The sequence below is a fragment of the Pongo abelii genome, chromosome 11 (genome assembly GCF_028885655.2).
Source record: "Pongo abelii isolate AG06213 chromosome 11, NHGRI_mPonAbe1-v2.0_pri, whole genome shotgun sequence".
Taxonomy (NCBI): Eukaryota; Metazoa; Chordata; class Mammalia; order Primates; family Hominidae; genus Pongo; species Pongo abelii.
The window spans coordinates 108,674,892-108,701,400 of record NC_071996.2 but is presented as its reverse complement, the minus strand read 5'-3'; the positions used below and the strand labels follow the sequence as shown (position 1 = coordinate 108,701,400).

The following is a 26,509-nucleotide window of genomic DNA, read 5'->3' as shown; positions in this document are numbered from 1 at the left end:
TGTGATGAGATTCTGATTCCCTTTGTATGTGTTGACGGAAGGTAGGGGAGAAGGAGTAGCCTAAGCATACATAATTGGAAAATTTTCCTTATTATTTAGATAGACAAATATTCAAGACTAATTATGATGACCTATTAATGCAATAGAGAGTGAGAAACTAAAGAATTATCATTAATATACAAATAAAAACTTATCAATCTCCTAAGCAGGCTTCCCGAGCTCCAGTGTCATTGGCACTTAAAGGTAAACTCCTGGAATTACACCACGACAGTGCCACAAGAGGCCTTATTGAACACCTCGTTCAATGCTCTCATGTTACCAGTGAAGAACCAAAAGCTCTGAGAGGTGTCAAACCTTGACCAAGACCTCCCACCACAGTCAGGGTAGGGCTGAGATTAGAACCCAAATCTCTGCCTGTACACTTTCCTTTGTGCACAATCACTCTTTAATGCAGCCCCAGCTTCCTGAGTCAGCTCTGGAACACAATGAAAATATAATACAATTCCCCGGAAAGGGAGGTTTCTTTGGGTTAGTATGTTCCGAGCATTTCTGAGTGCCTGGGATGTATATAGTTACAAGGGCACAGTGGCAATTATGATGCTTTACAAAAACACCGTATATGTTTAGTACTTTTAGGAAAATGAAAACTGCACATTTGAAATAAAAAAAGAAGATGCAGCTAGGCACAGTGGCTCACGCCTGTAATCCCAGCACTTTGGGAGGCCAAGGCAGGTGGATCACCTGAGGTCAGGAGTTCAAGACCAGCCTGGCCAACATAGTGAAACCCTGTCTCTACTAAAAATACAAAAATTAGCCGGGCGTAGTGGTGCATGCCTGTAGTCCCAGTTACTCAGAAGGCTGAGGCAGGATAATCACTTGAACCCAGAAGGCAGAGGTTGTAGTGAGCCGAGATGGCACCACTGCAGCCCAGCCTGGGTGACATAGTGATATTCTGTCTCAAAAAGCAAACAAACAAAATAAAACACACAAAAAACACAAAAACAAAACAAAACAAAAAAAACTTGGGGAGATTCCTAGATTTTTTGTTTGTTTTTGTTCTTTTGAGATGGAGTTTCACTCTTGTTGCCCAGGCTGGAGTGCCATGGCGTGATCTCGGCTCACTGCAACCTCTGCCTCCTGGGTTCAAGCGATTCTCCTGCCTCAGCCTCCCAAGTAGCTGGGATTACAGGCATGCACCACCATGCCCAGCTAATTTTTTGTATTTTTAGTAGAGACGGGGTTTCAGCGTGTTGGCCAGGCTGGTCTTCAACTCCTGAACTCAGCTGATCTGCCCTCCTTGGCCTCCCAAAGTGCTGGGATTACAGGCGTGAGCCATTGTACCCAGCGATTCTTAGATTTTTTCAAATTATACATGTATGGGCTGACCTTATACCCCCAACCCTGCCCCAGCACACACACAGAGAATCAGTCTCCTCACATGAGGACCTGACATATAAATTTTGAAGAAAGACCTGTACTATAAGCAACCAGAATAATAGAAGAATCATAAAACAAGCGCATGTTTCTGTCTTCTTCAGAATCCCATAGCAATGGGCATCTATTTGCAGCTCCCTAGACTGTGTTTTGACCCATAGTAGAGAATGTTAGTCAAGTCGGAGCTCTGAGTATCACACCTGGAAGGTGGCATTGCTTATATTCATAATTGTGCCATGGTCCTGCCTTTCCTAGAAGCCTCTTCCAGTATTCTGCATATTTCTCAACTTACAATTTCAATCAGCAAGTCTTCTTTCCTGAACTTTCTCCCTCCATTGCCATCTCTCCATCTCTCTCTACTCCTACTGTAGTTTTTTGGTTGTAGCCAGTCTAGTCTTGAGACTCTGGCGAACCAACTGTCAGCTCTAATGCTATCGTCCCCCAGTCTAGTTTTTTGTCCTTTTCTCTCTTTCCTGTTTCCCTTTCTGAATTTATTCCTTTTTTTTCACTGAAGAAATATCCATGTATCATTTACAGAAGTAAGGAAAAGAGAAAAATACAGACAAAAATATAAGAACTTTCTTCTTCTTCTTTTTTTTTTTTTTGTTGAGACGTTGTTTCACTCTTGCTACTGAGGCTGGAGTGTAATGATGCGATCTCGGCTCACTGCAACCTCCGCCTCTCAGGTTCAAGTGATTCTCCTGCCTTAGCCTCCTGAGTAGCTGAGATTACAGGTGCCCACCACCAAGCCTGGCTAATTTTTTTGTATTTTTAGTAGAGACGGGGTTTCACCATGTTGGCCAGGCTGGTCTCAAACTCCTGACCTCAGGTGATCCGCCCGCCTCAGCCTCCCAAAGTGTTGGGATTACAGGCGTGAGCCACTGTGCTCAGCCAGAACATTAACTTTCAAATATAATTCAGATTTGCCCAATACATTCAAGACTTCTCTTTAACCTACAAAGCAGGAGATAGCTAAATAATGTTTTCATGAATACATTCTTTAGCATTCCAGACCCATGCAGAAGAGTCTTAGGGGTCAACATGATTACTCTAAGTATGTTTACGTGAGAAGTTAATAGCTCAGTACATCACTTGAGATAAATAACTTTTGCTTAAAATGTCATTAAATATAGTAATGTTTGGGCAAAATATTTAACACGGTGGGGAGTCAGGGTAGAAATAACGCTTCAGGAGGTTGATGAGGGCAAAAATTTTGCCAAAAGCTTTACAGGTATTAGGCTTTTTTTTTTTTTTCCCCACGTCCCTATTATTTCTCCTATATTTGCAGCTTTTGGGATTTCTGAGGTAAAAGCAGTCTTGTTTTTGAAGGGTAAAACTAACCATTTCCTAGCCTACTTTGATCTTTATTACCACACCCAATAAATTATTTTTGTTTCTGGTAGCTAAAATGTTTCACTTGTACTGCAGTTCAGCAATAGCTCATTATCCTTCCCTCACAGTGGAATATGTTTGATAAGAAAAAAAACATGTTAGTTGTAAGTAAGTTCTGCAAAGTATTTTCTTCTTAGCAAGAACCGCCAATAACAGTCAAATCAAGCAATTCTACAAATATTATAAATGCTTTGATTTAAAGTTCATGATCCTTGATTAAAGTTTCCAATAAGAAGGGCAGAAATACCTGTGAAATTTTCTTTATTAGCCAGAGAAAATGATTACAAATTACCTTATTTTGTAAAGTTTGGGTAGGCTCAAGAAAAGCATTATAAAACAATAATCTTAAAAAAAAAAAAAAAACAAAACTCCCACATTGTTAAGATGAGGAAATTGAGACCCAGAGAAGTTAATTGCATTTTATCTATTAACACACTGAATTCTTTTTCATTTTGCAATAAGACAACTTAATTATCAGTAGCGGCAGTAGAGGATGGGGGAGAGAGTGAGGGGAAAGATTCCATTTGGTGACTTTCCAAGCCTTTGTTTTCCTTTCTGTAGCAGCCTTTGTGGGGATCATTTCACAGCCACTCTTACTTTTACTGAGATATAGAAAGAGGAGTTGAGGAGGTTTATCTTCCCATTAGCTATTTTTGTGAGAAAAGTCACGAACCCTAAATGGCTAAAATTACTACTCTATATTCTAGAGTTTCAAATATGCACTGCATTCCAGGCCTCCCATTATCTGTTACCTTAGAAATTTGAGAGTTGGCAATTCTGGGCTAGGTGCCTTAAGGAAATTGCTTAGAGGTCAACCTTACTTTATATAAAAGATATTTTCCTAAAAGATTCTGTGCAAACATATGGTTTTAATCAATAAAATCTTATTTTACATGTACCTGGGAAGCCTGTTTAAAGAATCTTATGATGGATCTTTTTTGTAAAGTGGAAAAATCACCTTTCAACATATGCTTTATGTAAATTTAGATGTTCATGAATTATAAGTTTGCTTAAAACACCTGTCCATTTCTCTGTTCATTTCTATAGAGGTCATATGAAACAGATTCATGGAAAATCTTTCTTCTTTCCTTACTTGCTCTCTCTCTTTCTTTCAAAAAATATTTATTAGGTATCTACTAGCTGTCAGAAATTACAAGCAATTGATATAGGTTAATATTATGTTGGCATACAAAACCACACAATATCCTCATGAAATTTACATTCTAATAGAGGAGACAGTTACCAAACAAGTATAAATCTGTAATTGTTAGTTGTGATAAGTGCTGTAAAGGATGTTAGAAGAGACAATAATAGGGAAGTGACTGCCTGGGAAATGCCTCAGTGAAAAAATAAATTTAAGCTGAGAATATAAGAGTGAGAAGTTCCAGACAAGTGAAGAGTGGGAGAAAAGTCTTGAGGGTGAAGGAAACAGCATATGCAAAGGACATGTGTGGGGAAGGCTTGGTGTATTCAAAACAGTAAAAGAAGGCCAGAGGCTGGGAGATGAGAGAGGAAACTCTGCCAGGATGCAGATGGAAAAGCCAATGGGCACAGGTGTGAGAGAAGCTTGTGGTTTAATCTAAGAGTGATGGGAGGTCATTTCTTAGTCATTCAAGGCACAGAGAAGCTAGGTGAGGAAACTAGGAGACAGAGTTAGTGGAGGAGAAACGGCAGAGGAACCAAATGTTTTGAGCAGAAGTGATACAATGTGATGAATATTTTAAAAAGACCATCCTGGTGCTGAAGCAAAAAGCAGCAAGTAAAAGCAGTAGCATAATTAAACCCAGTGATTTAACTGACTGGGGACTCCTGCAGGAATGGGTGAAAGATGACAGCGGCTTGGACTAGAGAAGTGGCCATTGAGAGGAGAAGGTAGTGATTTGGAAATGGTGAGTCAATGAAGAGGTATCAAAAGATTCAATTTAAAACATGATTATTATTGTAATATATCTTTGGGAAATTCCTAGATGACTCCATGCCTAAGTCTTGAAAAACTGTAACACTTAAAGGTCAGAGACAGGAGTGGGGGTGGGGGGAGAGGCAGGTGGACAACAGAGATAGATAAAGAACAGCAAGAGAGCTAGAAAGAAAGTCAAGAGAATGTGGTTGCAAAAGAGTTTAAAGAATGCTGCAAGAAGACGGACAAGGTCAACAGATGGAGAATGCTGCTGAGACGCCCAACGAGGTGAGGACTGAAAAGCGCTCATTAGATTTGGCAACATAAAGTTATTCATAGCCTTGGCAAGGGTCAGCGGAGTAGTGTGAGCAGAAGTCATGTAGGCATGATCTGAAGAGTGAAAGGTGGGTAAGTATAAGTGTCTGTACAACCATTACAGACTGGGTAATGGTTGGCTGGGAGGGAGGTAGCTGCAGGTGCAGTCGAGTGCTGAAGAAGGAGGTTTTCAATTTGGCTTATACCAAAGAATATTTCGGTTGCTGAAAGGAAAAGAGAGTGAGAGGTCGGAGATGGAGGACAGAGAAGAACAAATTTCTTTTCTCTCTTTATTAAGGTAAAATATACATAACATAAAATTTACCATTTTAGCCATTTTTCAGTGTACACTTCAGTGGCATTAAGCACATTCACATTGAGAAACCATCACACTACTCATGTCCAGAATTTTTCATGATCTCAAATGGAAACTGTGTACCCACTCTACATATAGTAACTCCCCACTCCCTCCTTCCTCCAGCACCTGGTAACTGCTATTTGACTTTCCGTCTCTATGAATTTGACTATTCTATGTGAAATTCATATAAGTGGAATCACAGAAAATTTATTCCTTTGTGTCTGGCTTATTTAACCTAGTAGAAGGTCTTCAGGACTCATCTTTGTTGCAGCATGTGTCAGAATTTCATTCCCTTTTAAGGCTGAATAATATTCCATTGCATGTACACAACCATATTTTGTTTATCCACTCATCCACTGACGGACATTTGGGGTTGTCTACACCTTTTGGCCATTATAAATAAGGCTGCTATGAACACTGGCATAGGAGATGAAAGTTCTTGATAAGGGAGGAGGATAGAGATAGTGTCTCTGGAGAGATTAGTCTTAGATGGAAGGAGACTCAGAAAGAGCAGCAGCCTAAGAGAGGAAACTAGCTTGTTTATGGAGCTGGTAAAGGGGAAGTAGAGGAATTCCAGGGCAATTAATTTATCAGTTAATGTGACGCAGCATGTATAAGAAAAATGGTTTCTATCCACAAAATGAGATCTCTTAGTAGAATTTAAGAAATCAAAGATTGAATTACCCAAGGTAGACAAGAACCTCAGAGAGGGTTATAGAAAACACCCCCCTACAGACCTCCTTAATGTTGTTATATTGCCTAGGTAGGGGGGTTGTGAACAGCCATCTGGAAAAGTGGAATTTGATAATGGTTTGTTCATTCATCCATTCATTCCTTACTGAGCAGCCACTACACACCACAATAGCCAATGCACACAGAATTGAACCATTAACAACATAAATTGTCAGGTAAATATCTAACCCCTCAATTAAACTAAGTCCCTAGAATCCTATTATTTTCCATATAATAAAAATTTTAATATTATTCTTAATAGTTTTCTTCTAGTTTCTCCGCAAATATTTTCTTCTGTTTCTATTTCTTTCCTTGGGTTTTCTAAGTAATGATGACATTCAAATTCCCCCTAGACTCCCATACATACACTGATGAATGATTCAAATTTACAATATGTACAGCTTGACCTCTGGCATTTTTCCCATCTACTCTCTCATTTAATTCACTTCTTAAAGTGGCTACATTCTATCTACAACTTTCCTCCCACATCACACTGGGCAGTTTATGCAGTTATTACCACCAGCCCTTCTACATCTTCTTAGTGCACACACTATACAAAAGTGATCCTGAGCAATGTCCTGTGAGAACTAAAAAGTCAGGCAAGGAAAAAGTTCATTCACTCTTGTTCCAAATAGCTGCTTAGCTATGAATCCAAAGAGAACTGAAAAGTTTGAAACAAAGTCTGTATATCTCCTTCTCCAATCAGGAAACGTCTTTGGGTGTCAATGATGCATTTGGAAAAAACTACAACATCTAGTCATCGCTAATATTAAAGTCTGACATCTATGGAACAATGTCACATGTGAAAACCTACAAACTTCACAGTCATAGTATTTTCTGGACCTGGATAATGGTTTGTCCACTCTGTAACTAGCTGACTCACAAACTAGGCACGATAGCTCCTTACCATTTTATAAATTACACAGTTTGAAATAGTTCAAGCAAAATATAGGGGCAGAGAAGTTCATAGGCCTTTTACTATTATTTCCATAGTTGATTCTGAAATCCACCCTATAAAAGTTTTCTCTTGTCAGATGTATTCTAAATTGGGTTCTGAAATAGCATATGCATATGCTGATGAAATTAACTTCCATGTATTGTAATCTCATATGGTTTTGTGAACCACAGCTTTTGCTTCTAAAATTTGTGTCACAAAGGTCTTTTCTTGTTTATCTCACATGCTTCCATTGTACTTGAGAGTTAATGAGTCTGATAAAAATTCAGTGAAAATTGACCAATTAGAGTTCCCATCCCAACCCCTTTTTGGGGGTCCCTAAGGGCATTACTCACTTTTATGTTAATATTATTGATAGAATAATAAACAGATTTGTGTTTGTTGCACATCAATCTTGATTAAGAAGGAAAAATATTCTAATTCTATTTCTGGTCCCCCACACTGCCTTGGCTATGCCTGTAGCTTTTAAAGAGGGAGGCAAAATGCTACAAAACCCAGGATGCTTTTCACAACAGTAGGGCTGTGTTTTAAACTCTAAATCCATTCCGTGGCATGCAAAAGTAGACAGGGATTTGCCTTGTAGGATGTGTACACAAGTAGAGACTGAGTGAGTTGATGCTTTAATAATGAACAACAAACTCAATATTAAAAATCTTCCTAATTAATCCTAACTGGGTCAGGCAGTTGAAACCCTGAAATTAAGTTTTATAATTAAATTTTTAAATTTTGATATGTTATTTAGACATTTATACTGGGTATGTTTATATGTTTCCAAGATGATGACAAGCTATGTGAAAACAACAAACCTGTTTAATCCCACTGATATCTGTGTCTGCTACCCCCTTTAAGGCCAACCTTTTTATCCAGCCAAGATTTAGCAGCTACTTTTCTCTGGGTTGTCACTCATTCCTAGAATGTGGCTCTGAAATTGGTGGTCATGGCAATTTTTCATTCTGAATCAGGGAATCTTCAGATCTTAAATATGTTGATGTTTGTTTTTAGGATTAAAAAGCAGGGAGGTCCTATAACGTTCTACGACTTCTAAGTGGATAAAACATCTGCTGGGGAGAGCCTTAAGCAGCTCTCTAGCTAAATTCAGCTGCTGGGAATCCTTGAGTTAATTTGCTTTCCCCATACCGAGGGGCTAGGAAATGCAGTGGATTTAGAAATACCAGATACGTTAAAAATAATTCTAGAGGGTCCAGAAAGTAAAGTAAAGCACAGATCACCAATAACTAATATTTTTAAAACCAAACAAACAAAACAGAGAGCCTCTGAAAGGATGATTTGTAAGAACAGTTAAGAGATTTGTTAGACGCTGGATATTGCTTTTGCTGAGCTTTTTGTAGCAAATAAAAACTGCTCTGAGATTATTAAAGCAGCACTCTGTTAGGGGGAAAAAAAGGGAAACTTATGAAAAAAAAGTCCAGAAATTAAAATTAAATAAAAATAAGCATGAATGAGTGGGCAAGAACGACAAAGACACTAATAAGGTATGATTTTCAGATCCACACAGGGACTCTAAAAAGCTTATTAACTGTCACTGAGTTTTAAGTTATTATACCCCTCTGCTTTCCAGAAGAAGAAATACTCTTCAGGAGCGGAGTGAACTTTGATTAATTGCTTTCATACACTTTCACTGGCTTCAAAACATGGTAGTCAAGAGCCTTAGTGACTCAGATGAAATGCTTACGATTTCTGGGAAAGACATTTAACAGGAACATTACAGAAATAGATCTTTTTGCATTTTTTATGTTTTCTTAATAGTTAAAAAAGCTTTTCTTTTTTTAAATGTTTACTTATTTCAAAGCAGTAGAATGTATGTCTTCTTCCTTTTTATGATTATGATTTTTAAGTGGATCTTCGGGCTTTTTTGAAGGCTGGTTGAGTAAACAGACACAACTGATGGCATGTGCATAAAGCCCTAATGCTGACTCAAAAAGATCACATGGCTGGAATTCAGACTTCCGTCAATAGCCAGATACTGCCTTCGCATTTGTGTGCCCACAACATCCCCTTCTTCCTCTTTCCTTCCCTTTTCTCTACCTCCTTTGCCCCGGAAACCCGAAAACTAGGGAAGGAAAGAGTGTTTTGAGACCAAACCATACTTCACTGCTAAACTTTCTATCAACTGTGGGGGGTTGCCTGTTTGACTTGCCCTTCCCAGGCCCAGTTGGCCCCAGCTTGCTCCACACTGGCCACAGATTCATCCTGCAGAAGGAAATGGTCCCCACAGGAAACAGCTCTGAAGTTACCATTGACAGGCAAATGGGGTCATCTCAGCAAACTGCCCAGAAAGGAAAAAACTGACTCATGTCAAAGAAAATAAATCCAACAAGAGCTAACTAAAAATTCTGTGGAAGCTGGAGGCCTCATCTGTAGTCTCTAAATAAAATGTCAAATACAACTTACATTCAATAGCATAAAGTAACACATGGGCAATTTGTATATATTCCATGATCAGAACGAACAGATGATGGTGTCTTCCTTGTTATGCACGAAGAACAAATGGACAATATGAAGAAATGATTTTTTTTTTAATAATTACCTTGCAAAGGACCATTTTAACGGGAATCCCGAATCCTACTGTTCCATCTTCAGATGTTAAGAGAAACAGGGCACATTTTCTATGGAATTCATCTGCACTAAACAAGAATAAAATGATTGGGCTCCAGACCCAGTCTAATGGGAGTAAAACTTATCTTTATGACTGATTAAACAAAAAAAAATTATCACTTCTTTGATGCCCAAATTAGCATCTTTTCTCTAGCATACTGAATTAATTAGTTGAGTGACAAAAGAATTAGTCCATGTAGGATCAAAGCTGAAATCATATTTATCTGAAATTTAAAATTAAGAACACACAGCATTAACCCTCTATAGCTCATGTAATATTCTTTTATGTTCCATATATTCCAAACCTGCTGCACGTCACAGAAAGTACAACTAGAGCTTTTGTTTTTTCATATTCTTCTTCTTTCTAATATATAAAATTTTGTCTGAAAAGATAATGAGAACATCACAGAATTGTTTTTTCCCCTGGGGGTAAGAAACTTTTCCATTGTGTCATAAAAATCTTAAATTATGTAGCTTTTTTTTTGTCAAGCATTTATTGTATAAACACAAAAGAAGAAAAATAATTAATGCACGGTAGAGCTGGTAAGAGAGGCTTAAACAATAAAAAGAGTTATTATATTAATTCTTAATAAGCTATATTAAGTTTGAAACTGTTATTAAAAGGTGAAAGCTCTCAAGTTTGGTTTTTAAAAAGTTTGTTTTGTTTTCCATAAATGTAAAAGCAATTTTGAATAAGGGAAATTGTTGGGAGTTAATTTCTGAGATGTCTCAATTCAACAGAACTCAAATTTATTCCTCGAATGAAATTTAAACCCAAAGCCATCTTTAAGGATGATTAATCTGCAAGATGTCTTCTATAAAAAACAGGATGTCTATCTCATACTTATACCTTTCATTCCAGAGTTTCAGAAATTATGGCCTCCTTAATCTAAAGCATCAAATAAATATATGTGTGAAGTTGTTGCTTTGCTCTCTGAAGTTTTGACGCTACACATCTTTGACATTAGATTGCATCCTACCATTAAGAGAATTTTAAATAATAGGCCAGGCGCAGTGGCTCATGCCTGTAATCCCAGCACTTTGGGAGGCCGAGGCGGGAGTTCAAGACCAGCCTGGCCAACGTGGTGAAACCCTGTTTCTACTAAAGATACAAAAATTAGCTGGGCATGGTGGCATGTGCCTGTAATCTCAGCTACTTGGGAGGCTGAGGCAGAAGAACCGCTTGAATCTGGGAGGTGGAGGTTGCAGTGAACCAAGATAGCGTCATTGCGCTCCCGCCTGGGTGACAAGAACGAAACCCCGTCTCAAAAAGTAATAAAATAATAATAATAATACCTCCATCTGTATGTACTCTTTCATAGAAGAGTTCTTTTGAAGAAAGAGGTAATTGGAAAATATGAGCCCTAACTTAGTTTGTAAGGCAAGGGATCAGATTTCAATATTTTGATGTTAAAGTTAACTAATATCTTTTTTTATTCTGTAAGTACCTTAAAAGTAGGCCATAAAATGGAACTGATTCTCAACTACCAATAAACTTAGAAAAAAAAATTTATATCCTGAATGTCTCAAATGAAATTCTACATAAGACTACATTGACCCTTCTAGGGCCAACAAGTCACAAGTCTCTATGAAATTTGTCAAACGAATGTTGCCTGCAAGGATCTCCATTCATTTCTTAAAAGTTTAGAACCGCCCCCTCTTTCCTTAGCTTCTCCTTTGAGTTTAGAAATTTGGGATCTATGAGTAAGACAGAGTTACCAATTGCAAAATGAGGAGTAATTTATTATTTTAAGTATACTTGTTATCCATTTATTGAACCACATCATGAATATTCTAGGCACCTTCCAGGACTCATAGCACCTTATCTGGAGGGAGCTGACCTAGTGTGATGGGACAGTCATTTCAGGGCCATTGTGATCAACAACATTTCCCCTTTATCCAGAGGGGCCTGAACAAAAGACAATTTTTTTTTTCATAGAAATAGATTTCCCGTGGGATTTTAATATAGTTTTATAAAAGTAGATATAATTCCATTCTCCAGCAGCATAATATCACTAAAGCAAATATATCCAGAATTAAACAACAACTACTTGATTTCTAACAGGGTTTTCTAATCACCCGTAATTCAGAAAGAGCTATTACAAACAACACACAATCACAAAAGTATTGTGTACTCTCACTTGGAAATGCATAGTAGCTTAGTGCATAGTGATGATTTACAATTTGACCAAAGAAATCAGAAATTGATTTATAGTCTGTCCACAGCATCAGCCTCCTATTTGCTTGTCTACTAGACTGTGAAACTACTATTCTGCTATGTAAGTATATTTTCTTCTTCCTCCCTTTCCTGTACCAATGGCTAATTTTTCCTTTCTTCAATACCACAGATGAGTAATTCCTGCAGATGCAGAATACTCTTCTACAGTTCAAAATGGCTGCCAGTGTTCTCACAGAATAACAAAAGAAACCAGTGCTAGGAATTGTTGTGTATATGTAATTAAATGCACAATCCTAGGAAGCACATAATTAAATCAACCAGTGGTCTGAGCCTCTGAGTGGAACATTCCAGATGGGGTCTCTGGTGAGCATACCTTTATAAGAAATGTGGGTGACTCTCAATCAAGTAAATTTACCAGAGAGTGTTTCCTCATCTCTGGGGCTCTTTTTAAAAATGAGATAAATTTTGGATCATATCACATAAAGAACTGATATTGAAAACTTTACTTCTGCCCAGCTACGTGTTTATTCAGATGACAGAGGTGTCTCATAATCTGCCATAATGCATTAAAAACTGGCAGCCTGTGTTTCTGAACGGCTCTGGAAGGTGCAGGGAACACCAGCAGCATCACTTGGATGACGGCTGGACTGGCAACCATTACCCAGAGCATCTGCAACCTGTATTTGGCTTTGGATTTAATGCTTCTGGTCTCCCCATTTTTAGTATTTCTAAACTTCCCCACCTAATATTGAAGTGACTTCCAATAACTAATCCTTTTTACAAACATTACAGTCATATTTGATTCTGTAGAAACCCACAGTATTTGTGCTTTTCATTTTGGAAGGTTATTTGGAAACTCAAGCCAATATATTTTTTCAAGTGTGACTAAGCTGTTGTCATTCATTTTACACCAACCCTAACACTCTCCAGGACCCATCCTACCGAGCTCCACATGCTCACTAATCCAGTCAATCCAGTGATGGAAGAATCACTTTGGATAAAAGAACAATAAATCCAACCATTATCTCAGTTCTATAAAAGTAATATTTAAGTGCATTAGTAAGAAAGAAAAGAAAGAAGAACCAGAAAAATGAACAATTTGGTAAGGAAAGCCTGAGCTTAAATTATTTAATCTAAATTTAGCAAGTTAGAGGGAGGAGAGGTAGTTCTACAAAGGCCATATTAATGGACGCAAATCAGAAGATTCATGAATAGTAATTCCAAAGCAATTTCATTAATGTCTTGCATCTAAAACAATGATTATTTAAGAAAGCAACATTTTCAAGGGGATTCATAAGCGCTTTGAAATATAAAATGCCATTAAGAACCAATCATGTAGTATATAGAACTATGGTCTATGTATTTATAAATGTATTGGATTTCTGTGTGAAATATGCGTATTATATACTGACTGACTTTATGCAAGCATCAACATTTTTCAAAAATAAGCTTGTTCAATAAATACTTTTGAAATATTGTTGATTTAATTATCTACCTCTGTGAAAAATATTCCATCTTCATTTTTAGTTAGGAAGAAATTTGTCGCAAAATATTTTTATTGGTTTAAAAATTAATAGGTAGTTTCTTAGGGATAGGGAGATCTGTAAGATCATGTTTATCTAATCCCTCCCAAAGCTCAGAAAGTCAAGGGACCTACCTAAGGTCACACTATCACACTAAGAAGCTGGGATCAAACAGGGACCTGAACCCCTCAACTCAGCACAAAGTTCTTTCCATCCTGCTCGGTGCCCCAGTTGTTTGTACATATGTTGTCAATTATGAACTGAAAAATCTGAATCCTTCAAAAAAAAAAACTCTACTTAATTAAAGCTTCATTTTTTTTTTTTTTGGTAAGTTCTCATTGCTCAGAAATGCAATTAGCCATAATGACAAAGTCCAATTTAGTGACTACTTGGCCAAATATAACATGCCAACCAACCTGCAGACTGGATAACTTTCCCATTATCTTAAGCTCTCTGTTCACCGACATCCTCACCCTTGTCCACAGACAGAGTCTCATTATAAGCCATCTGATTTGATCAGATTGCTAAGAAACAATTACTCAATTATTTAGCTCAATTGGTTAGAACACTGTGGTAATGGGGTCAAGGTCATGGGTTGGCTCCCCTGTGTGGGCCAGTTAACTTGGATCTTTTCCATTACCACAGGCTCTCCTCCCAACCCCAGACAGTCTTACAAATACATGCCAGTGGTCAAAAGGGCACTTGCCAAGAATATGTGGATGGAGCAGCATGAATCCATCACTTCTCCCAGAAAAACAGCTCAATGCCAGTTTTGTTGACCATATGTGGATTAACAGTAACATTTTCATAGGTGAAAGACAAAACATGATTCCAGACTTTGTAATATTGCAGAATTGCAGATCTAGAGTTCTAAAAGAAATTTTTAGAAGATATAAAAGCCTATCATGAAACTTAAATTTATAGAGAAAGTTTTAAACATAAGCCAGTGATTTCTACTAAAAATATTTTTGAAATTAAAAATTTGTTTTTGTGAAATACCTTGATTTTTAAATACTGGCTCATGTTTTTTTAAAAATTAATACTCTGTGGCTTCCAAATAAGGTCTACATGGGTCAAATTCAGGCTGTGGGATCCCAGTTTGCAAAGTATTGGTATACTGAAATACCTATATATTTATATGTATGTATATATGCATTTTAATTAATGTAGCTACCTTAGGTATACCTCATTGAGCTTTTCACTGACTGGTAGCTACTAGCTTAGGCCTCAGCTAATGTTGAGTCAGGGGGGTCAGAAATGACACAGACAGCATGGGGCTATGCTACCTTTCAATGGTACCATTATCTGATGTAAAAGAGATTAGCGTGGCGAGATGTAAAAGAGATTGGGTAGCAGCTGGTAGATGAAGTAGAATCACACCAGGCTTCCAAAACTCGGGCTAAGTATATTTTTTAGAATACTGAACACATGGATTATCAGTGTTTTTCCAGAAAGCCTTCTATAGGAGTTTATAAATTAACCAAGCTAGAACATGTCCATTCTAAATAATGACACAGTTTTGCAGTTTAGACTGTATACCAAAGTTTAAAACACTAACATAAAACATTTTTGTTAAGATTTCATACTGCGTATTGTTCTTTTCTAAATCAGTCAAACTCTCCCTCCATCAGGTAGCAAGAGAAGGGGCAATACACTTCTAGGTTTTACAGGGATTTAGGAAAGAAAGGCATGTGGTGTGAGTATAAAAAGTACTAGAAAAAAAGTACTGCATAAACTCACTTGAATTTGGTAATTTATTAGCTAATTAACTGATATATGACAAAGCTTTGTGGATTCCTGCAAACTAAATTATGTATCTCACAAACAACATAAGCTAATCAGATTTCTTATTATATCAGAAGACTAAGAAATCCTATCAGCCTAAAAATATCAAATTAATTCAGGAAGTATTTTTCAAATATCTATTATACAGGCTCTAATGTGAGGTGCTGGAGATTAAAAAAAAAAGGTTCAATCTTTTCTCTTAAGGAATTTATAGTCTAGTGAATGTTTCTAGAGTTCAAAGGAAGATCTCCCAGAAACAGAGTATGAGGGCTCTCAGGGTTACTATGTCAGCATTACAGTTCTATAGATGATCTTGCTGGTCAAAGGTCTTAATTTTGTTTGCTTTACACTTTTGAACTGTGATGGAAACTATGGTTCTCTCTCCCAGGAAATGTGTATACATTTCTATTTATAATTTCTAAGAGTTCACAGATTCCCAAAAGACTATGTGTACCTATCCATGGATGTTAAGTTACAAATGCCTGCGTTAATGCAATTAAGATTCTCCCCATACCACAAATTAACCTCATGCTTTGCCGTGGAGAGCACATAGACACAGCTAGGAAAGAAAACAGAGCTAGGAGTTTGGCAGTTTCTGAGTAGGAGTATATTATTTTAGGTGGACTTTTAGGACCGACCATAAGTCCATCATTGAATCAACAAGTACCAAGCATTATATAGGAATCAAAAATAGTCAAAGACACAAAATCCCTACTCAGATCTATTTTACTAGAGTGTCATCAATACTCAGTGACTCAGAGGCTTTTTATCTCCTATGTAGATTACCCACAGCCTGTGCTTCCCCTTTTTCTCTGTCTTTCCATTTTTATGGTCACCTGAGGACTCATTAGTGCTTCTACCAGAGGATAAGTAAAGGAAGTGAAAGGATATAAAACTTCAAGTGAGTCAATTTTGCTACCTTTAAGTAGTTGAGGGAAGAAGAAGTAGCTATTATAAGGCTTGCAGATTATGTGAAGATTTCAATTATCTATTCTCTCTCTGTCAAACTTAACAAAAATAATTAAGGGTTGGCTGTAACCCTCCTTGGAATGTTAAAATGATTGATGGTTGTGGCAAGTAACCACAGTAAATAAGATGAAGTGAGGTAAACTGTGCTAAGGAGAGATAAAAAACATAGTTTCAAGTCACAGTTTCAGAGTCCCAAGGAGCAATCCAATAAGCATCAAGCCAGTGGGCAATTTTATAAATATAAACATTAGATGCATGGGCAGGAACCACAAATTAGGTTAGAAGAAGGAAGTAAACACCCATGCAATGGTATACTACTCACACGGCAACCTATGAACACCAAGTGCATTTTGCTAATGAAAGAAGCCAGATCCAAAAGGCTACATATTGCCTGGTTCCATTCATTACATACCAGGGAAGATGAAACCACAGAGATGGAAACCAGATCAGTGATTTGAGGGGTGGGGGGGAGATCTGGGTTATGGAACTATTCTGTATCATGACTGTGGATATGTGACTCTTTGCACTTGTAAAACCCATAGAACTGTATACAACAGAGTGAATTTCACAGTATGTACATTAAAACAATCAACCAAGATATGGAGGGAACCCAAACACATATACAAACTATAACAAGTGCAGCTAATGTTATTACAAATAACTAACATAACCACACTGAAAGACTTGAGAAAGAAAAGAACTAAGTATCATTAGAAAACAGTATTTTGAGAAAATACTATAAAGCTAAAGGCAAAAAGAAATGTACATAAGTATTGCACTCTGCTTAGTACTAGGGTATGGATTAGCAATTCCGAAAAAACTTTATGAATATATGAGGGTTGAACAAATAAATAATTATATTGCAGATAATCAGAGATAGCTTTCTTACTGCACGAGAAAGAAGTTACAAATAATGAAAGAGAGGAAGAGGCTAGAATGAATACTGTGGTATTGGATTAGAATTGGAGGTATCAGTATAAACTCACGGTTTTTTAATGTGCATACAGATATATTCGGAAGTAAATATAGATATGTGTATACATAGTTTAGATCTGTCTGTCTGTCTGTCTATGTATATATGTATGTATGTATGTAAACTTTCCAGGTTCTGTTTCCTGAGAGAATCTAGAAACAATGATACTCAAGCAATGAGTATTCCTAGAGCTCAGATCTTGGTTTCTACAATAAAGAAGCCAGACTTCCTCGGAGAAGTGGTTCATTCCTGAGCTGTGGCGGGGAACCTATGAGGTAAACTTACAGCATTTCACCGTGCCAAAAAATAAGAAACTTCTTCAAAAGGTATGGACAAGTTAAAATGGAACAGGAGCTATCCTGAAAATGCTCCCAGTGGCCAATACTGAATAATCTGAGCAACAAAATAAATGATAGGCCTAGATTATAACCCTTAGAATAAAATAAATATCCACGAATCCATAATGACATAACTAAGTGAATAGAGACATTAGTGGTGGGAAAAAGTATAGCTCTTCCTTAGATAAGAATTCCAATTAATGAATGTAGGAGGAATTAGTGCAACAGGAAATCACCACTGAAACACCATGGTAACAATTGCTACTGACAAGAACCACTAATGGATGGTAAAAGTTGCGGGTGAAAACATGAAAAGAAACAGGATATGTGCATAGTTTCAAAATATCTTCCCCAAGACATGTATTAATTACAAAGGGAAAAATCGTAACTTTATAGTGAAGAAACCCAGCGGACATGGCTTAATGAAATGATCAAGATGAACATCACTAGTTATAAGATATATGAACATCATGTACTTCCTAAGAAGAGTATATAACTTCAGCAGTATTCAAGCCAAAAATGCATAACCTCAATCTAATCATGGTAAGAAAAACCCAAATTGAGTGACATTTTACAAAATAACTCACTACTACATTCCAAAGTAACAAGGTCATGAAAGACAAGGAAAAAGAGAGGAACTGTCACATAGCACAAGGGGACCAAAGATATATAACAAATAATGCAATGTTGTTTCCTGGATTAGATACTGAAACAGAAAAAGGACATTAATGGAAAAACTGGTGAAATTCAAATAAGTTTTGTAGGTTAGTTAATAGTTTTGTAACCATGTTAATTTCTTAGTTTTGGTCCTTTGTACCATAGTTAGGCACTATTTTAACATTGGGGGTAATTATTGGGTAAAAAGTATATGAAAACTGTGCTACTTCTTTGCAAATTTCTGGTAGTCTCAAATTAAAAAAGTTTTAAACAATAAGAAGGGAAAGGAGAAGGTAAGAAATGATTAGGAAAGGTTAAAGAAGGAAATGCATAGTTATTTCTGTTCTGCTTGATGCATCCCTCTAGTTTCTTGTTAGACCTTGTACTAATTCCCCTTTCCTACTCATTAACTGCAGTCCTCCCCCAAACAGAAAAATATACATTGTCTACATGTTTCTGGGCTTTTCAGACATAGGTTTATTAATTTAATTGTCTACCAATATATACCACTCTCCGTTCACTTTTATTGGTTGGGAAATCACTAGATTCAAAGGAAACGGACATGAAGCTAGAGCACGAGCAATGGAGATGGGAAGAATGGCATTAATGCTAACTGGAAGGATTACTCTAAAACAGTACAAACAAGTGGTAAAGATGACAAGCAGAAATGGCTAAAATTAGAGGAGACAAATTAGTAGATATGTGCAAGCCATAAATATACAGTACCTTCCAATCTTCCAAAGCTTGGCATTATCTACTTTGAACACAGCCTTTTGAAGAAGTTACTAATTAACGATATATGTAATTAGCAGATCTACTATGGAACACTTGATTTTGATTAGCCAGGGTTGAAGAAATGCAAATATGAGCAGCAGTCGTCATTGTAACAAAAAATTGTGAATTTTGTGTGTACTATATACCATGGGCAAATAAATGTCCACATATATATTCTATATATAATATATATTCTCTATATATATTCTATATTCTTTATATATAATATATATACTATATATTCTATATTCTTTATATATAATATATATACTATATATTCTTTATATATAGTGTATACAGAAAATATATTCTTTATATATAGTATACATATAGAGCATATATTCTTTATATATAGTATATATATCTTTATATATTATATATACATACATTATATATGTATATATATATTCTTTATATTATATATACGTATATATGTATATATAATCTATATTCTTTATATTATATATACGTATATATGTATATATAATCTATATTCTTTATATATTGTATATATATTATATATATTCTTTATATATTATATATTATATATAATATATAATATAATTCATATATAATATAAAACATATAATATATTATATACGTTATATAATATATTATATATTCTTTATATATATTATATATGTTCTTTATATATTATATATTCCTTATATATTATATATTCTTTATATATATTTATATTTATATATTTTATATTTATATAATATATAATCTATAAATTACATAAATATTTACACATAATATATAATATATAAATAATATAAATATATATAATATATAATATATAAATAATATAAATATATATAATATATAATATATAAATATTTATGTAATATATAATATATAAATATTTATATAATATATAATATATAAATTATATAAATATTTATATATAATATATAAACAAAGAATACATATTATATATAAATATATAAGATATAAAGAATATATAATATAAAGAATGTATATTATACGTAATATATACATAATATACATAATATATATAATATATAAACAATATATATTATATATCGTGTATTTATATACTTAATATAAAGAATATACAATATATTTTATATATAATATATCAATTGTATATATTGTATAATTGTATGTATTGTATATATTCTATAATTGTATGTATTATATAATTGTGTATATATAATATATATAATTGTATATATATAATTGTATATATAGTATATATAATGTATACACAATATATTGTATTTATATATAGTATATTCTTTATATTACATATAATATATATTCTTTATATATCATATATATTTATATATTATGCATATTATGTATATATTATGTATAATATACATTCTTTATATATAATATAATATATATTCTTTATTATATAATATATATTCTTCATATATAACACATATTCTTTATATATCATATATAAATATAAATATGTTTCTATTAATATATTTATTTAAATATAAATATATTTCTATTAATATATTTATTTATATATAAACATATATTCTTTATATATTATATAATATATATTCTTTATATAATATAATATATATTCTTTATATATTATATGTACTATATATCTTTATATATTATATATTATATATTCTTTCTATATTATATATAATATACATTCTTTATATATATTCCATAGTATATATTCTCTATATATAATTTATATATAAATTATATAATATATATTCTTTATATATAATTTAGATATAAATTATATAATATATATTCTTTATATATTTATATTTATATATAATATATATTCTTCATATATATTATATATTCTTTATATATTTATACGTTACATATAATATATAATAGATAATAGATAATATACCATATAATATATATTACATATAATATATATAATATATAATATAATATAATATATAATGTATATTATATAATATATAATGATATAATAGAATATATAATATATAATAATATAATATAATATATAATAAAATATATAATATATTATTATATGATATATAATATAAGATTATATAACATAATAATATATGATATATATTATATATAATATATATCATATATTGTTACATATAATACATTCTATTATATATATTATATATAATATATAATATAATATTATATGTAATATGATATTACATATAATTATATATATAATATAATATTCTATATAATTATATATATAATATAATATTCTATATAATTATATATATAATATAATATTATATATAACAATATTATAGATTATATATAACATAATATTCTATATAATATATGATATTATATATGATATATAATATATGATATTATATATATTATATATAATATATTATATGTAATATATATAATAGATAATATGTTATAACAATATAATCATATAATATAATATAATATATTATATATAATATAACAATATAATAATACAATAATATAATATATATTCTATATAATATATAATATATAATACATATATGTATTATATATTATATGTAATACATATATGTATTACATATTATATATACTATATATCTAATACATATAATATATAATAATGTAATATATATTCTATAATATATAATAATGTATTATATATTCTATAATATATAATAGTGTATTATATATTCTATAATATATAATAGTGTATTATATATTCTATATAATATATAATGTATTATATATTCTATATAATATATAATGTATTATATATTATATAGAATATATAATGTATTATATATTATAGAATATATAATATATAATGTATTATATATTATAGAATATATAATATATAATGTATTATATATTATAGAATATATAATATATAATGTATTATATATTATAGAATATATAATATATAATATAGGTATTATATAATATATAATATAGGTATTATATAAAATATATGTATTATATATAATATATAATATATAATATATGCATTATATATAATATATAATATATAATATATAATATATGCATTATATATAATATAGAATATATGTATTATATATAATATATAATATAGAATATATGTATTATATATAATATAGAATATAGAATATATGTATTATATATAATATAGAATATATAATATATGTATTATATATAATATAGAATATATAATAATATATGTATCATATATAATATATATATAAAATATAATATAGATATATATTATACATAATATATACATATAATATAATATGTAAAATAATTATATATAACATGTATATAATATATAATATATATATTTTATATATACATATATTATATATAATATATTCTAAATAATATTATATAGAATATATAATATATTCTATATAATATTATATAGAATATATATAATACATTCTATATAATATTATATAGAATATATATAATACATTCTATATAATATTAAATATATGATATATAATATATTATATATTATATATTATACATTATATATAATATATAAAGATATTATACATATTATATTATATATTATATATGATATATTATATTATATATAATACATATTATATATGTCACATATATTATGTATTATATATAATAGATTACATATATTATATATAATATATAATATATACCATATATCACATATTATATATATAACATATACATTATATATAACATATATATTATATATATACCATGTACATTATATATAACATATATATTATATATATACCATATACATTATATATAACATATATTATATATATACCATATACATTATAGATAACATATAGAATATATATACCATATATTATAGATAACATATATATTATATATATAACATATATATTATATATAACATATATAATATATAACATATATTATATATAACATATATAGCATATATTATATATAACATATATTATATATAACATATATAACATATATTATATATAACATATATATTATATATAACATATATAACATATATTATATATAACATATATTATATATAACATATATTATATATAACATATATATTATATATAACATATATTATATATAACATATATATTATATATAACATATACAATATAATACATAAAATAATTATATATAAAATATACATATATAATATATAATATAGTCTATATATTATGTATATCTTCTTTATATACTATATATTTATATATTATGTATAATATATATTTTTAACATATACATTTAACACATATAATATATGTACAATATATATTTTTAACACATATATGTACAATATATATTTTTAACATATATATGTACAATATATATTTTTAACATATATATATGCATTTTTTTGTTTTTTGAGACAGAGTCTCATTCTGTCACCCAGGCTGGAGTGCAGTGGCATGATCTCGGCTCAGTGCAACCTCCGCCTTCTGGGTTCAAGCAATTCTCTTGCCTCCGCCTCCTGAGTAGCTGGGACTACAGGTGCGTGCCACTGTGCCTGGATAATTTTTATATTTTTAGTAGACACGGGGTTTCACCGTATTAGCCAAGAGGGTCTCAATCTCCTGAACTTGTGATCCACCCACTTTGGCCTCACAAAGTGCTGGGATTATAGGTGTGAGCCACTGCACCTGGCCCACACATATATTTTTAAGAACAAGTATTCAAGTAATAAGAGCTCTCCCTGTAATACCTGCTAATTTATATAAATGCAGAGATATAAGATGCTGCCACTTTTTTTCTTTGCCAGTTGCTAGGATGGTACGTAGTAAGCAGGGAATTAGCCAATTTTGCTAATTAGTGAATTTTGCTAAAAAGTGTGGGTAACACAGAAGTCATTTATGAAATTATATTTTAAAATAACAACGTAAAATAATAGCTCATGTCTTCTCTTTGCCAATATAGTGGTTACAATCAGAGTCTATGTTTGCTTTGTTTAAAAAAAAACCCAAATATAATAATATTAGACTTCATCATAATCATGGAACATGGGTACATTCTGGATTCATCCCTAAAGATTCAGCACGCACATATAGATTTCACTTAACAGTTTTCAAATGTCCAGGTTCACTGGAGGCCAATCCCATGAAACTCAGAGAGGAGGGACCTGTCTGCCTGTCAATATTAATCTCCATGAATTATAACCCGGTATTTGATTGGCTCTAACATTTTTGGTGGTGGCAGGGATTTGAAACAGAACCAGAGGCAGTTCAGTGAATTTGTAGTGAACTAGCTGAATTATGGAGCCTTTGAGAACAACCATTGATCATGTGTTCCAAATTCAGTACAATGTTTCAATCAAAGTCTGTGAGAATCAGTATTTAGCCCTCTCAAACTCCCCTCCATATTTTTTCCCTCCATATTTTTTCTCAGAATTTTTTTCGTGGCTTCCTGATTCAAGACTTTGAAGGAACCTACTGATAACTCTTAATCAGAGCCTATCAGCAGCTGCTTTAGAAGTACCCACAGACAGTTCTTTCTCCTTAAAAAAGAAAGAAAGAAAAAAAAACGCCAGGCATGGTGGCTCACACCTGTAATCCCAGCACTTTGCGAGGCCGAGGTGGGTAGATCACAAGGTCAAGAGATTGAGACCAGCCTGGCCAACACAGTGAAACCCCGTCTCTACTAAAAATACAAAAATTAGCTGGGTGTGGTGGTGTGCGCCTGTAGTCCCAAATACTCAGGAGGCTGAGGCAGGAGAATCACTTGAACCCGGGAGGCGGAGGTTGCAGTGAGCCGAGACCGTGCCATTGCACTCCACCCTGACGACTGAGCGAAACTGTCTCAAAAAAAAAAAGAAAAAAAAATCATGTCTCTTTTCTGCTAACTTCTGGCCCTGGGAGCATGGTGAAGCTGCACTCCTGAGAAACTGTGCCTGGATAAGCTCTGGCAGAGTAAGAATACCTCAGTACACAGCTCTCATTTTGGCTTTTCTATTCTGAATGTAAACAGGCTAGCCTTGGGCCTTCTGAGGTAAAACAAAGAAAAATGACACTTACTTGAAACTTTCTTCTTTTTTCCCTTCCACCTCTGTTTCCCTTAGGGAGGTGTCTGACAACAGGTATCCAGTACCCAGGCCTCCAATGGCCTCGAATCCCTTTGTTCAACCTGCCTGTTCAGGGCACTGAGATCAGTAGTTTACACTGGTTGATTGATGGATTCACTGTACTGTGAAGGAATTTCAATGCATCCTCTCTCCCTGGCTTTTGCATTTTAAGTCTGTTATAACTGTGAGAGGGTGGTGGACCCTTGATCCCCCTGCAAAGGATTTTAGGTGTCTGGTAGCAGGCATAAGTTGCTTTTGTGGGGTGAGGTGGTGATTCAGAGAAGGACATATTTTAACCCTAAAAGTGGATTACACCACCTGGGCATGGTGACTCACACCTGTAATCCCAGCACTTTGGGAGGCCAAGGCAGATGGATCACCCAAGGTCAGGAGTTCAAGACTAGCCTGGCTAACATGGTGAAACCACGTCTCTACTAAAAATACAAACATTAGCTGGGTGCGGTGGCACATGGCTGCAGTCCCAGCTACTTGGGAGGCTGAGGCAGGAGAATCGCTTGAACTCGGAAGATGGAGGTTACAGTGAGCCAAGACCTCACCATTGCACTCCAGCCTGGGCAACAAGAGCGAAACCGTGTCTCAAAAAGAAAAAAAAAATTGGATTACACCATGTGATACTTGGTCTCGATATCAAAACTGATTAGAGGGACCTGATGTTCTGCGTGCTCTCATGTCATTTGTTAAAGATGTGAGCCAGGAGACTCCACTTGGCTACTGGAGTTGGTAGGGTGTGAGGACTGGTTTCCAGTCCCTTGGGGGCTTCTACCAGATCAGAGACTTGGAGCCTCTTATCTTTGAGTATAGGGCTGGGGATCTCCCTCCCATCCTTTTAGGCTTATCTGGGTGCTGGTTCTTTCCCTCTTCCCTCCCTCTCATCCCTCATTTCTGGCATTCTCTTCCGCTGACCCAGTTTCTAACACCGGCGATTACACCCCTTACTGGTGTTTCCCAAACTTCTATGATCACGAGGAGCTTATTTAAAAAATGATATCAAGGCCCACTCAAACTTTGAATCAGAATTTCCAAAATCAGAACTCTGAGTCAGAATCTGTATTTTACCATGAACTCCAGGTGAAACCTCGTTCAGGCGAAGACGAGAAACACTGATGTTTTCCTGTTAGAGGGAAAACATCTACCCACTCTCTTCCTTCTAACTAAAGTTGCATTTCTTTTCACTAAATCCTTTCCTCTAACTTTTTATGTTAACTGAAATTTGGCTTTGCTGGTGGTCCTTACACACAGGAGCTGTGCATTCTCCCAGCTAACTCTAATAAGGTTCTGATTTCACAGACTTGTTATAAAGTGTGTAGAACAGTTCCAATACATCCTTTAGCGCTCAATTAACATTAGCTATTATTATCATCTCTGGGCTTGGAGGCCGTAACAGCATTTCCTGCCTCCATTTTACTACTTAAAGAGCGTGTTTTTCCAGTCTTTTTAAAAAACAAAACAAGGCAACAAACTCCTCTCCATTCTCACTGAAGCCATCTACCCATGTACTTTCTTTCCTTCAGGACACCCATCAATTTACAGCTGTTCCCCCAGACCCTCCACCTCACCCATAATGCTGTAGCCACCTACATACAACCT

General features: G+C 33.3%; 1 protein-coding gene across 11 annotated transcripts in view; it reads right to left on the bottom strand.

Annotated features, from left to right (window-relative positions):
• PARD3B (par-3 family cell polarity regulator beta) overlaps positions 1-26,509 on the bottom strand; it is a 1,076,689-nt gene that overhangs the window by 220,473 nt on the left and 829,707 nt on the right. The window lies entirely within an intron of this gene.